This window comes from Brachycentrus maculatus, unplaced genomic scaffold (genome assembly GCF_059751285.1).
Source record: "Brachycentrus maculatus isolate JH-2025_06_01 unplaced genomic scaffold, ASM5975128v1 h1tg000580l, whole genome shotgun sequence".
Lineage (NCBI taxonomy): Eukaryota > Metazoa > Arthropoda > Insecta > Trichoptera > Brachycentridae > Brachycentrus > Brachycentrus maculatus.
Window position 1 is genome coordinate 1 of NW_028281320.1, and position 15,492 is coordinate 15,492.

General features: G+C 34.9%; 1 pseudogene; it reads right to left on the minus strand.

The window, feature by feature from the left end:
- Positions 1 to 9,771: 9,771 nt before the first annotated feature.
- On the minus strand, positions 9,772 to 12,061 carry LOC148301311 (plasma membrane calcium-transporting ATPase 1-like; annotated as a pseudogene).
- Between the last annotated feature and the right edge of the window lie 3,431 nt (positions 12,062 to 15,492).

Genomic DNA, 15,492 nt, shown 5'->3' on the forward strand with positions numbered 1-15,492 from the left:
TCCCAACCCCAACCCCAACCCCAACCCCAACCCCAACCCCAACCCCAACCCCAACCCCAACCCCAACCCCAACCCCAGAAGAAATACCTAACTTTGATTTATATTATCGAAAGAGCAGACCATTTATTCATATACTCTACAATCTATCCATAAGTTATTATATATCAATAATCTTAACAATCTCGCAATCTATGCAAAGATAAAATCTATAAATCTCTACAATTGAAGTATTATCTGACTATATTTAATATGAGCAGTCTGCCCAAATAAATAATATTTATATTAACATATAGAATATTAACATTCTTCACAATAAATATTCTCCAACATTTTGAGCACAGACATACTCTATGCAAATTCTTCATTATAATCATTATTATAATTTTAATATAAATTGAAAACAGGAAAATACAACAGCAATGCTCAGACGATTTAATTTATATGTAAATAAACACGACTATCATAAAATTATTTTAAAGCTTGAATATGAAATTGACACTAGCTTCAGGCAATCATTTCCAAGTTAAGAATGGAAAGCTGGTACTCTATTAGGGTCCTAAATAGCCTAACCCTAACTATCGGTATATCCCCTACCACCCACTGAACAAACCAACTGAGGAAGACTACTATAAAGTAACAATAGATCAGCTGATCAAATCAAAAGCAGAACTCCTCAAATAACTACAATAGGCAAATGCCATCATTTGTGGCCTAAATACCCACTCCAGCTCCACTCCTGTGAACTATCAGTAAGAGTTTTACAATTTAAAGAAATAACTGTTGGATGCCCAAAGGTAATTGGCACAACAAAGGCAGCATTCTTCCATGAAAGATCAATAGATTAAGGAGATAAAACAGGAAAATGTTCAGCTGAAGTCGAGTATGGTTGGGCTAGGCCAAGAATTAGAAACTATGAAAATACAACTGGGCAAAAGTGAGCAAGAAGCGAATCGGATTAAAAGTGTGTTGGAGTCTTTCAACCGCACTATCGAACAAATCTCGAAGCTCGAGGAAGCCATCCTTAGAGAATCAGTCAACTAGGGCACAAACTCGTCAGAGAATAAACCCAGAGGAACAAAGCAGTCCAGATAACTTGACGACTAACGATATAACACTCCAAAACCAAGAATATACGAACTTAACACAGCCGAAAGCGATAACAGTGCCAAGAATAAATCAGCAGAAGAGAACAAGTCTGGGTATCGCATAAAGGCATAAAAAACTACCTATAAAAATGTGAAAGGGCATCTGACACCAGATACTCAAAGAACTACTGGAAGCGAAGACAACAAAAGCAGCGAAGGCAGCTAAACCGAGGAGCAATGCTATCAGAACAAAATTTGGAATGGCAATCATCAATATTTGAAGCGAATCGAGGATCCCATAACTGGAGTGTTCTCCTCGGTGTTTTCGAGGACCAAAATGACATGATTTGCATTTTTCAGTACATTTTAGCAATTTTGTATATATATATATGATCAGCGGTCGACTAACTTATCTATCTCTATCTCAAATGTGTATCTCTTTATATATAGATGCATTGAATAGTGCTACAACATAAAGCTGTGCAAATATAAATTCCTCAAATTATTCAATACTCCAATCGCTTTTGATTTGTAACATAGGGCGACTTCTCTTCGTCAGAGTCAATCTCAATTAAGCAATCTTCATCATCGCTTCCTGACAGCCATTTCTTTAAGCTTTGGATTTTTGTCTGTTCATTGGCTTCAGAATTATTGACCTGTCCCTCCTCACTTTCTTATCTGATCTTATCTTTGTGGTTGGTCATTGATCTCTGTAGCATATACTCCCTATCATCGCATTGTTATTATGGCAGCCTCGAATTGAACCTGAAAGCATTACTATCTGAGCGGGAGAGATCGATTGACCGGCCGAATTACTGTGTAAACCACAGATTCTTCATCGCTTCAGATGCACTCAACCGCTACTCTCGATTCTTGAGAAGTCTAGTCACAAGATCTTTAACGAATTTGTTATGATTGTCCCATTAGTTCCCGAATTTAAGTTCTGCTTTGGTGATGTTATTGATGGTCTAGCTGTGGTAATCTGATTCGAAGGGAGTGCGGTGCTCGATCAGGTAAAAGAGAGTGATGCCGACCGCCCAGATGTCGACCTTCTCGTCGTAGCCGCCTAGAAACATCTCGGGAGCCCGATAGAAGAGAGTGCCAGTAATGGTCAGCATATCAAGCCGATTCTAACGGATTTTGATCTTTTTGCTGATCCCAAAATCGATGATCCTTATTTCCTGTTTCTGTCGGTCATAGAGTATGTTGTCAGGTTTGATATCCCGATGGCAGATCCCATTCCTATGAATGTAAGCCAAAGTATCGAGTAGCTGATAAGTGATCTTCTTGATTTCGAATTAAGTTAGCAGATGCTTCACCTAGTTTAAATTCGGCAACGGCTCATAATCCATGACTAAGTTACAGACATGTTTGCGCATATCCAAGAATATCATTTGGTAGTTCACAATGTGCGGATGCTTGAGCGACCGGATATCTTTAAAGTTCTTTTTGAAGAAGAGAATGTGTTCTTCGTCCATTGTCATCGATTTCACAGCAAATACTTTTCGATTTTACTTTAGGTAACATTTACGCACCAGTCCATTTGAACCCTCTCCTATCTTCTCCCCCAATTAGTACTTTTCATTGAATTTGGACATTTATTTAACCGAACTATGATCTTCCATACTCAGAAACTGCTCTTGTTCTGAAGTTAGGACTTAGTTATCATTCAATTGCAGGCTTTACTTTCTCTTCTTTCGCTTTTATAGCTTCGATTCGACGAGTGCTGTGTTCTTCTTCATAATTTGGTTGAGTTGGAGAGTGGAGCGTATTTGGTTGATGCGATTACGGCGAGTATTTGCTTCTTGCATTCTTCCACTGGCTATAATATATATCGAATTATTCTAGTTTCTTATTAGATGGGTTTATGAAATCTGTTTATTCAATCTATCTTATGAAATCTGTTTTTAAATGTATATATATATATATGTGTGTGTATATGTGTGTGTATGTGTGTGTGTATATGTGTGTGTATATGTGTGTGTATATGTGTGTGTATATGTGTCTGTATATGTGTGTGTATATGTGTGTGTATATGTGTCTGTATATGTGTGTATATGCTTACATATGCATATATATATGCGTATATATGCGGATACACAATTAACCCTTAACCCTGAACAAAGTAGTTGATAGTTTTAAAATAGTTTATTTATTAAGAAGCAATTAAGATCATTCACGCATTCTTTATTGCCTACATCAGAATATAACATGCAAAGCTGGATACTTCTCTCCTAGTTTTTCACTCATTTTTGGGTCGATCATTGTCGAGTTCAAATATAACTTTGTCAAGTTCCTATAATTTATAATCGACTACAGATAAATCAACGCACTATCTTTAATTTCACGACAATGTGATAATCTCAACACCTAAAAATGCTATGAAACCAATGATACAGACAGACTGTTTATCCCCTCTGCTGTGATATCTGTATTGCGAAGCTCTAATACCTTCAATTTTGACATCTACTTTGCATATGTCATGAATTTTAGACTCTCATCCGAAATAAGGTTATTCTTCTTTGTGATTGAGTTGTTCAGGATTAGGTTTTCTATGTTTTTGCAATTCGGGCTATCGCATAAATGCTCAATGCCTTCATCGGTTATGAAACAGTCTTCTAAACGCAATTAGATGAGCGAGCTACAAAACTTCGACATCGGAATTGCACTTAGAAAGTCATCTGAGACCCTTTTGTTGTTCATTGATACATTTAAATGTGTAAGATGCGTGCTATTTTCTGACTTTATGAGGATTTTCAAACCTTTGTCGCAGACCATAGTATCATGCAAATCGAGCTTCTTTAGATTTTTGATCGATAAGCTTTCGGAGAGATAGATTAGACCCTCTGAAGAGATGTCTGAATTGCCATAAATAATCAACTCCTCTATCTTAAAAAAGTGGTTGGTCTCAGATATCCTCCGCAATGATTAATCAGTTAGGGAATTATCAGCAATATTGAGTATCTTCAGGTTTTTCAAGGCAGTGGCCTGACAGAGATTGTCAATGCCCTTATCAGTGATAAAACTAAAATTTTCCGAAACATTTAAATCAGTAATGAGCAAGGTTTCAGTTATTGTCCAAAAGTAGCCTAATGTGCCATCCGAAATGTTCGAGTTCTTCAGGATGACAATCTTCATTTTGAGGATCGATTTGTTATGGATGACATCCTTTAGTTAATGCTCTTCAGTTATTGTCATGATTTAGTTTGCGGCCACATCTTTCTTTTTTGTTGGAATTCGGTAATGATCGATCATTATTATTTAAATGTCTGATATTGTATGGGAGTCTATTATATGTTCAGATCGAAATTTAATATGAAAGCAAACTAACGGAAGTCATATATTGAAGCTATTGATGAGCTGTTACTGTTTTTCAAATTGCTTTTATGGAGAATTCAACGTTTATTAACATCACATCATGAGCATTGACACTATATCACTCTATATCACACTATATCATTCATCAGCCTGCCCCTAATAAATATATAAATAAATAAAATAATATGCCAAGAGAATCATCAATTCAACTGCGTTTTCGATTGCGCCAGCCTCTATTCGATTTCAGCAAGTATTGATGCATTCTTAGAGGATGAAGACTATTTAATTGTAGGCGCACTGAGAATTTATGTGATACTTAAGTATGATGGCATTCGCTGAATATTTTATGGGAGGGGTCTTTGGTATTGGGGTGATTGAGTTTTGTCGTTGCGGCTTGGTGATGAATTGAGAGGTCTATAAGTAGGCGAAGTGTTTTTCCGGTATTGAGAAGGAGGGATATTTTTTATCTGAGAAGTTGGTGAGAAATGTCTTTGGTAGTTTGGTGAAGGACTTCGTGAGGCATAGATTATTGACGATAAGCTTCTTGGATAGCGAATTGGGGAAAAACTTCTTGGGTAGTGGGTTGGAGAATGCGCTGGGTCTACTGGGGAAAATGTCGAACTGAATTTTAAGAATAATTACTTGTAATTCGAACTGATGGTTGAGCCATAGCCTTTCAGTTCACGAGCACTTTTTTAAAGTTTTTCAGAAAGTTCATCCATATGAAATTTATTTAATGACAGAATTTTACTCTAATTCGGACTTAGGAACAATTTAAGTTAACGTGGGGTTATTCTTCTCTCAAAATTCGGGTCAGTAAGATTCAATATGATAATTTTGAGTAGCTCGCTGTATACTGACTAATTGACTAGCATTCTCCTCTTTCTTTCTAAATCATTAAGAAGAAAGCCTTCATTTTGATATAGCTTATCGCTCTATTAAAGCAGTAAGGCATCCAGAGCTGTCAATCCAATGGAAAAACTTTCAGATTGTTCAATATTTGCCGAGGATACCTTTCTCTTGGCCACAATTCCTGCAAGTTCTTAAGGTGCTAAATATGTTGGGGTTTTGTTAAAGAGATATTTTTAATAATTTGTCAGCTAGTTCGGCCATGAATGTTGAGTCGCAACCTTTATTTCCCCTAATGAGTTGACAAAAATATTTTAGGGCTGGATATCCCCAACTCTTAGCTTTTGTTCATGAAATCTCGATGCTGTATCAGCGAGAGCATTCAGCATATACCATGTCTCTGGTTCTTCAAATTTGGTTCGATTCAATTTGTCGTTTCTTTTTCGTATTTCCTCTTTGAGGGTAAAGGGATACTTGTCATATTCAACCTATGCATGTGCAAACAATTTACTGTCACGTCACCTGACTTAATGAACTGTCCTCTCGGCTTGAGTGCATAGGGAGCAGAGAGAGCCGGCGAACTTTTGAGAGCCTGACTCCAAGCATGAAAGTCTTTTTTGCCAATGTTTGAGAAATGAGCCGCCATATAACCCTAGTTTTTATCATTAGCCTCCTTCAAAATCACACTTTAGATCCGAGGATGATGGATATGGAACTATTAATTGTTAATTGTTTATATCTTTTTGTTTCCCTTATTTGCTTTATTTCCCATTGCCAATGATACTTAATAGATATGATTATTTTCAGCTTAATTACTGAGTTTATTCGTCTAAATTAACCAAATATTAACGCCTTCATAAATAATAATATACAGTAAATAAATAGATTCAAAATCCTCAATAAAGTAGAGTTTCTTGATAATAAAAGTAATATATATTGCGTTCAGGCTTCTTATAAGGACATTTTTGTTAATTAATAAGTTACGAATTAAGGCCGAGATTCTCCTGTTGCGCTTTCTTGTTAAATTCAATTCACTTTATATAATTAAGGAATCGAATATGAGCATTAGCTTTGTTGGGGACTCGCTTTGGAGTGCATATAAATTATGGTCTTCGATATAAATTGTGAAATCAGATTATACATCATTGTGCAATTACTTTTGTAAGATGCTTTGACGTGGCCTGTGCAGAATTCGACATTATGATCGAAAAAGAGATAAAAAAGAACACTAAGAAGATCGGCACCATTGTCACAAATATATAGAATCGCCAAAGATTATTCTTCCCAATGCATTTCGAAGTCCAAGGACAATGATGGTCATACCCTTCAATACAAACATCACAATCTCTGCAGTGATAGGTTCCATTTTTTTTCCCTATTTTGCAAATTGTGCATAACCTTGTAGTTATTCCCTATTCTTAGAGCCTGATATTTTGATTATTGACAGCAATGCCAGGATTACTGATCGCTACACTTAAGTAGGAGAGACAAAAACCTCCACAAATCAATACTGTGACGGTCTTCACCCAAGCATGCTCAGTATTTTAACAAACAAACTTCGTCAAGAAGAATGCACCCAATGAAAATATGATAAATGCAATCATAAAGCATAAATCTACTTTAAGGTATGTTTACAGTCAGGCCCCAATGTAATTAAAAATGGCTTCTCGCAAATCACGACCATATTTCCATACTTTCTACGCTACTTATCTGTCTGGATCATTAGTTTTTTGAGGGATTGTCTTTGCGCCGAAGCACTCTCTCTTTTTCTGGGGTATTATAGTGATTATTCTATGGTGGAGAGATCTGCTGGCGTAGTCTCTTGTTAGTTATCAGATAACTCTTATTATGATTGTTCTGAATTTGAGGATCCGGATGATTCCATTTAAATTTAGGGAATTATTATAACATATAGATCAATTAAAATGAGTAAGACCATAGACACTAAATACTGGGCTTTTATCTATCGTGAATCTATCAAAAATGACTTAGGGCATATCTGCAAGGAATGCAAAGGGCCATTTATAAAGCTAGGAGAGACTATTGCGATTCGAAGGGGAGGGAGGATACAACTAAAGTATCATGAGAAATGTTTCAGCGGGGAGGCCGACCCCCGAAGCCAAGAATCGTCAACTTTCAACAAAAGCAAATGGAAGGGAACCCAACAAATTCATGCTCCCAAGGAAATGTATAACAAAATGAGGACAGACTCGCATTTCTGATATTTATTTTACACACTGAGGATAAACATTAAATTTCAATAAATACCAATTCTTATCGCACAAGCTCAGATGTTCAACTCGTTTCCATAGACCGATTGGCCTTCTGATTATTAATTTGTTCGTTTTATTCCTCAGGATCTTTGTTGGCCTGAAGAATTAGCCCTACCTTCTTATTGTAGTCTCGCATAGTATTTGTTTCTTTTCTCACAAATATAGACATGATACTTCTTTTGTTTTTCCTTTAGTATTTGGATTCTCTGAATTAGTATTGATCTTTCTTTCAAAATTATCTGTCTCTCTTCTGTCAGTTTCTCAAATTAATTTATTGTATTCTATCCATCATATTTATTATTTTTGAATTTGGTTCTTTTATGCAATCTTTCTCGATCTGATTTTTTTTATTTATACTATGAATAATTTCTGTTCCTTTTCCAATTATTTTATAGCTTTTCCTATTTGTTTTCATTTGGCTGTATTTGCTCTCTTTGGTGATGTCTTTCATGCTTATGACAATCATTTTACAATTAAAGTTTCTTCCTTCGCAGAATTTAACTTTTGTTTCTTTCGATTTATACTTATTTCTTGTGTTTTTCGAGCCTTTCTTTTTCCTTGATAATAATTTATCTTTGTCTATATAGCCTCTCTCTCTCCAGTTCCACCTCATGCATCTATTAATAATCGAAACCAATATCTGCCATATCCTGCTTGATCATACCACAAAGCCGCATAGATTGAGTATTTTGTTCAGAATCAAGCCATCTGCCCACAACATAGAACAGTTTGTGCATATTTACCTTCTGTTTATTATTCAAGTGTATGAGAGTTACCCTTGCTTCAATATATAATATATATTTAAATAATCATTTGCAGATTTATATTAGTTCATCTCATTTTATTATAGTGGTATATAAATATGGAGCTTGATTATAATAGAATATATAATAGGGTAGTCCTGACTATATAATTATAATGCGTTATGTAGATTATATTATATTATTGTTAGTTATGATTCTACAATTGATTAATTAATTAATTAATCAATTAATTAATTATTGTATAATCTATGTATGATTATATTATATAATGTTGATATTTGTGATTATAAAATTGATTAATTATAGTATAGTATAGTGCATAAGCTATAATATTGATTTGTGATTATACGAAGTTGAATTATTGATGTTATAGAGAATGAACAGATGCAAATTATTTAATTGTATTGGTTGCCTGGTGCCTGAATTGTCAGAGACACAATTCTAAGGACGTGGCTTCCAGGTCGAGCCAATCAAAGGTATCTTCAAAAGCATGCCTTGTTTTCATCCAATAGACCAATGCTGAAAGTAAATAATATGCTTCATTACCTCAAATAGTGACTAGCAATAATTCTATGTTCTTTAAGCCGGGCCAAGCTTCAGAACAGAACTATCCTAGAGAAGCAACCCAGCGAGTGAACGAACTTCACTCTGATCATCTTAATTAGGTAAATCTAGCACTGATTATAACATCTCTCATTCATTTTATTCATTTCATTCATTTTATTCAATTAAATCCAATCTGAATCATTAAATCATTATTTAATTCATTTTATTATTCATCTGGCTTATGTTTGTCGCATTATCTGCATCATGTTAATGCCTTATCTGCATTATGCTAATGCCTGATCTGGGTATTTATTGATGGATGGCACTCATGATAGTTAGTTAAATGAAGCTGAGGGTGGTAATGCAAATATATTCATTGAATCCTGTGATAACACACTCTCGCCTACATAAAATACATTCATTCATACATACATCCAATACATACACCCCATTCATACATATACACCCATTCATAAGCCCCATATATTATGAATATTTGGATGATATTTGATGAAGAATCAGTCATTTTTCTACGGACTAAAATTCTTGAACAGAGAAGCTGGGATTATTAATTTGAAAAAGAAGCCTGCGAATATAGAGAGCGAGCCCAAACCCAAACATATTAAATGTTCTTCTGTTGTCAACGAAACAGTTTTAATAGCTTATCCACCAAACTCCACGCATAAGTACTGGACGATCAACGTGAAGACCATAATCACGTGGAACAATGGGTTGTTGAAGAAGTTAGCGAACACGTTATACTCATTAGATTTCAGTTTTCTGGCATTTATTTCGTTGAAGATTTGCAACAAAACGAACACATTGAAGAATATCGCGTAATGTTTTCCACTTTCATTTGTCCATTCTGTGACTCCGATTGAGGATTAGATTCCTAATATTTAGGGGCCTATGATAAATGATTTTTTTACCTCTGAATAAGATAGTACCTAGAATAATGATCTGTAATATTCCTTGCGCGATAATGTTTCTCCACATGTCGGGGGTTATCAAATTTTAGTTCCTTGAGTAAGGTTTTCTCAGGAGTAGCTCTTCTGTTGGGGGTTCGGTGGCAAGAGCAAGAGCAGCTAAAGTGTCCATAATCAAATTAACCCAAAGCATTTGAATTGGATTTAGTGGTGATTCCTTAAGGACTGCGGCGCCTGTGAATGCGAGAACCAGGGCAACCATATTCACGGTGAGCTGAAACTGCAAGAATTTACGAATAGAATCGAAGATATTTCGACCCCACTTCATAGCTGTCACAATCGAGCTAAAGTTGTCATCAAGGAGAATGATTCCTGCAGCTTATTTGGCAACTTATGTGCCAGCAATTCCCATGGCGAAACCAATATCGGCTTTCTTAAGTGCTGGTGCATCATTTGTTCCATCTCCAGTCATCGCAACAACATGGCCCAATTGCTTTAATCCAGTTGCCATCAAGTATTTATCTTAGGGCGAAGACCGAGCAAGTACTTTCAAATTTTGTTACACTCTTTTAAAGTTTTCGATGTTTACGACCTCCTCTGAATCTTCAGAAACTTTTTTCAATCCTCCGACAAACTCTCGGAACTATTTACCAGTCATCACAACGCAATCCTCTGCCTTGCTTACATAGCTGTTATCCAATATTCCAGCTTCCTTTGCGATCGCAACAGCTGTCTCCCTATTATCTCCAGTAATCATCCTTACTTGAACTCCTGCCCGATGACACTTAATCACTGCCTCAGCAATTCCATCTCTCAAGGGATCCTTTATTCCCACAAAACCAATGATAGTCAGATTTGTGGCCAATACCTCCTGTTATTCTTGGTCATTGCCGCCTTCCTTGTAAGCGAGTAAAAGATTTCGCAAACATTCGTTAGAGAATATGGAGATAGTTTGATCGAACTGCTCTTTAAATTGAGGGGTTATGGCTTGTTTCACTCCATTCTTATCCAAATATGTAGTGCATCTCGAGAATAAGAAATCTGGGGCACCTTTGGAGAAAGTGTATGTTTTGCCTTAGATTTTAGAAATGGTGGTCATGGTTTTAGTACTCGAGGAGAAGGGATAGATCTTCACAATTTCTTCCTTGCTTCTGTTTTATTTGTAATTGTATCCAAGTTTGTAGGCCAACTCAAGCAGGGCGCATTCAGTCTTGTTACCGATTTGGTTAGATTTAGTGATTTGGCCATCAACAATTGTGAAATCTGGTGTGGCATTGGAGTTATGGCATAGCGATTTGGCAAGGATATGGGTGTAATCTTTCGGGAAAGTGTTTTTCTTGAACTATTTGTGGATTGATTCCAAACTGTAAAATTTAACAACTGACATCTAGTTCTTTGTAAGGGTTCCTGTTTTGTCTGAGCAGATGTTGTCTGCACCTCCCATAGTCTCACATGCTTGCAAGTATCGGACTAAGTTATTTTCATCTTTCATCTTGCCAACACTATAGGCCAAGGCAATTGTCACAGCTAATGGCAATCCTTCAGGGACAGCAACCACAATAATGCTCACCGCGATAATGAAAGCTTCGACTACGTGGTGAAGAGTGTGAAGTTGGAGCAAATGATGAAGGAATTATTCAGTGGCATATGCATCATATAGAATATGGCCGATCATGCAAATAAAAGTTGCAGCTGCAGCATACATTCCAACATTACCGACTTGATTAGCAAGGACTGCTAGTTTTTATTGGAGGGGTGTCTCATCATTTGATGATTGGATTTTGGATTTTAATTGCCCATACTGCGAATTTATGCCCACTGCTAAGACCAAGATAGAGCCTGTGCCTTCCATAACCTTGCTTCCGGATATTAAAAACGGATTTTCGTTGGTGAAAGTTGAAGGAACATTCTTTTTGATAACATCGGATTCGCCTGTCATCGAGGACTCATCAAGCTTGAGATTATTGCCTTCAATGAGAAGCCCATCGACTGTTAAGATCTCCCCAGTTTCCACGTATTGAATATCCCCAACTACTGCCTCATAAACAGATTTGTTCACCCAGTCCCCATTCTTCAGGAAGTTGACATTTTTCTGAGTAGCCATGGCGTTTAGCTTAATAAACTGCTGTTCTTTGACCCAGTTATTCCCTGAAGTGACAGTTACAATGATGATGACTGCTGCTAAAATGGAGGTGCCTTCCATCCATCCCTTTTCGAGCCCCTCGCTGGCTATTCCAAGCACGAGCGACACAACAGCAGCTAAACATAGGATTCTTAGCATTTCATCTGCAAAGCTTTCCACGATCTAAATTTGAGTAATTTCAAAATTACCATTGTCCAGAGAGTCTTTGGTGGTTTCACAATCGGCTGGTTATCACCATAGGTCTCGATTCTCTTCGTCCTTTCGCTTTAGCTTTCACTGAGCCCATTCTAAATTTCAGGACAATTACCTTAAATGATGTCTTGAGTAAACCTTCCAAACCGGCTCGACCCCCCCAAGCCTTGACTTTGGCAATTGAGGAACGCTCTCTAATGTTGTCAGGGTGGAATAATTGATCACTGAATAATAGGCTATTTACGCAAGTTCTTGCACTTGGATTGTAAACATTTATGTTTATGATTCAGGACCTGAGACTAATGAAATATAATATTCTTCAACAAGCTTATTCGTCATTAAATCCCTAATTTCCTTATTTATTTATTCAGGGATATTTAATATCTATGTTCTTTGTCAAATGCTAGCAATTATAACTTCAGATTCGTTCGTTCGTTCGTTTGTCTGTTTGTTTATATTTTATGATTTAAAAATATGAATGAGCGGACCACCCTTCAATATTTTAACAAAATGAGGCTTTAACAGTATTTTCTTTCACTTGCAGAGTAATTCAAAAAATATATAAAAAAGTTACAAACTGATTGCTCGAACTAAGCTCCAATAAAATCTAAATAAATTAAGATATAGAAATTAATTAATAAATTGAAATAATGTATATTTATCAGAAAGGAAACCAAAATACAAATAAGTAAAGTGAAATTGCACAGCATTAAGTTTTTTTTATGAGATAAATGTCTGATAGAAGTTTTGGTGATATCGATGCTTGACAGATATAGAACACTGCTTTTAAATGTCCAAGAAATCAGGCAATTATGATTTTGTGGAGATTAGGAAGGCTAGGAAATTGGCAATGCAAATGCTTGAGCTAATATTATGATGCCCTGATCAGTTGTTGTCAGATGTTGTGATTGTGAGAATTGCAGGCATTTTGAGTATTTGGGAATGCTTAAAATACATTTGAAAGTGACAAAAGTGTGGGTTTTAATTCGGAATTATAATAAATTGACGGTCAGATGATATAACCTGTGTTATTCATGCAACTATTCTCCAATAACATTGAAAGAAATAAAAGAAAATACTAATGACTTAATAAATATTGCAAATAATAAACATTAAAAATAATACAAATATAGGAATAAATACGAATTAATATAATACAAGTATAAAAATAATCAAATATAGTAGCAAATATAGAACTATAAAAAGCATTCAGAAAATAAAACATAAAAAAATAAAGCATGCTACACAATAAAATGAAGAATACTCCAAAATAACAGTTTATTATTTTAACAAATACCCGCTTTCGATATCTTATATGGAAATAACAGATGATCCAGAATCGATGACTTTTTTGATGACATATTGGCCTACTATATAACCCAAATATCGCTTTAAAAAATATTCTATAGGCCCCATTAAAAAATTAATCACTTTAAATGCTCATATCGAACCCTGATTGTGTGTTAAATATAATAAATTATAACTGTTCTATTTATGCATCCACGCATATTATATATTTATAAGGCCTCAAATTAAATATATTCAAAACTCATAGGTATTAAGCTGGTTGCCTTAGATTAAATGAATGTTAGGCATCAGATAATATGCAAATTCATCAATTGGGGACGACCAGAAACTTAGTGTAGTTTTTTGTATAAAGCCATTCTCCGAATTTCAAGAGCTCTAGGCAGCCGTTTTTCCATTTTAAACTTTGGACTTCTGATTATAAGTGGATAGGAAGGAATTAAACAGCATAGACGTTCAATTCATAAGGGATTAATTCGACTAGCTCGATGTCTACAACGGCTCCCCACTTTTCTGACAAAAAGGTTACTAAATCTTCAATTACTTTATTTTCAGAGTTGTATAGTCTGTTATCCTTGGCGAAAAGCTCAGCCAAGACCTGAATTTTAAGGAGGGATTTAAGCTTTTTCTGTTGAATATTTACTGGATTATTTTCTTTCTCTTGTTATCTTTAGAAAGAGAGCTATTTTTAAGAATTTTCTACGCCATACTGAAGATAAAAGGTCTTATCGACTTGCTTGCCATTTGTTTCAGTCTTCCAGTGGTGAGTCTTAGAACTGGAGCTAAGCTTTAGACGATGCTTAATCCTGGCGTGAACGTAGAGAGCAGGGAAACTCATATATTTTTTGCCACATTAACAGTAATAAATTTGCTTTTGCAATTCCTTGTCTTCTTAATCTTTTAGCAATGAAGAACCACTTTTGATCTCATTTCCCTTCGGTGGCTGTTCATAAAATTGGTCTCCAGTCATTTTGGTTTGATAAAAATATAAAGTAAAGTTTAAATGTTATTGATTTCCATACGAAAATCGAATTCGAACTAAATAAATTAGTTCTCAAATTCAATTATTCATTCTGAACAATGGAATTTCTAATATTTAGATTGAACACAGCCCCAAATTTCGAATCTCATCATACTCTTCTACGTACCAAATGAGTTTTTCAACAATAAATTATTGACATAGCATAAAGTGATAAATGTGTTAAGCCTATTACAAATTCCACAGATAGCATATATTTTTTTAAAAAGATCATGGAATTATTAATTTCTATAAACAAAGTTCCCTAATGCATATGTTGAGGGGCTGACTTCTGTCCAATATACATTTCTCCAATATTTTAGCCGACTGAATTCACAAAATGATTCTCCTCTTATTAATTTTTTCCTCCTCCATTTTCTAATATTCTAATATTTCTAATATTCTAATATCTTTAATACTTATATTATTTTCTTATTAACACAGTCACATGAATTTTGACTTATACAAAGTCCATTATATGTTTATTATGGGGAGATTGGCAATCGTTTTGAACTTGATGCAAATTTATTTTTACTGACTGATGGTAATATTGAGTTTTTTGTATTTAAATAATGGAGACTTATACAGCAAGTATGTTTGTTTTTTAGTTTGTTTTACTTGTTAGGCATTTTATATTTTGTATCGGCGCATGTTTTTACTGGTTAAACTCTGAATTTGAGAAAGAAAAAAAATCTATTTTTTTGATTTGAAGGAAGGAATACAATGTTTGGTATTCTTTGTTGGTTTATTTAGCCGAAGATCATATAAAAATAGGGCAGTAATGTTAATATTTTATTGTAGCATAACTCAAACAAGCATTTATTCGACGCAATACAATTTTGAATTTGGTGACTAAAAATCAAGAAGATCAACGGATAATTCAAAGAGCATGCCATTGAATCTTGACACTAACTAATATGCTTTAGTTATAAATAACACAAAAATTATGTGCATAAATGTGCACATAAAAGTGCGGTATTATAAATAATTCATTCTATTCTCAATACAATACAATACAATACAATACAAAATCCAGTCAATTGAAACAAACAATATAGAACAATAAGAATGAA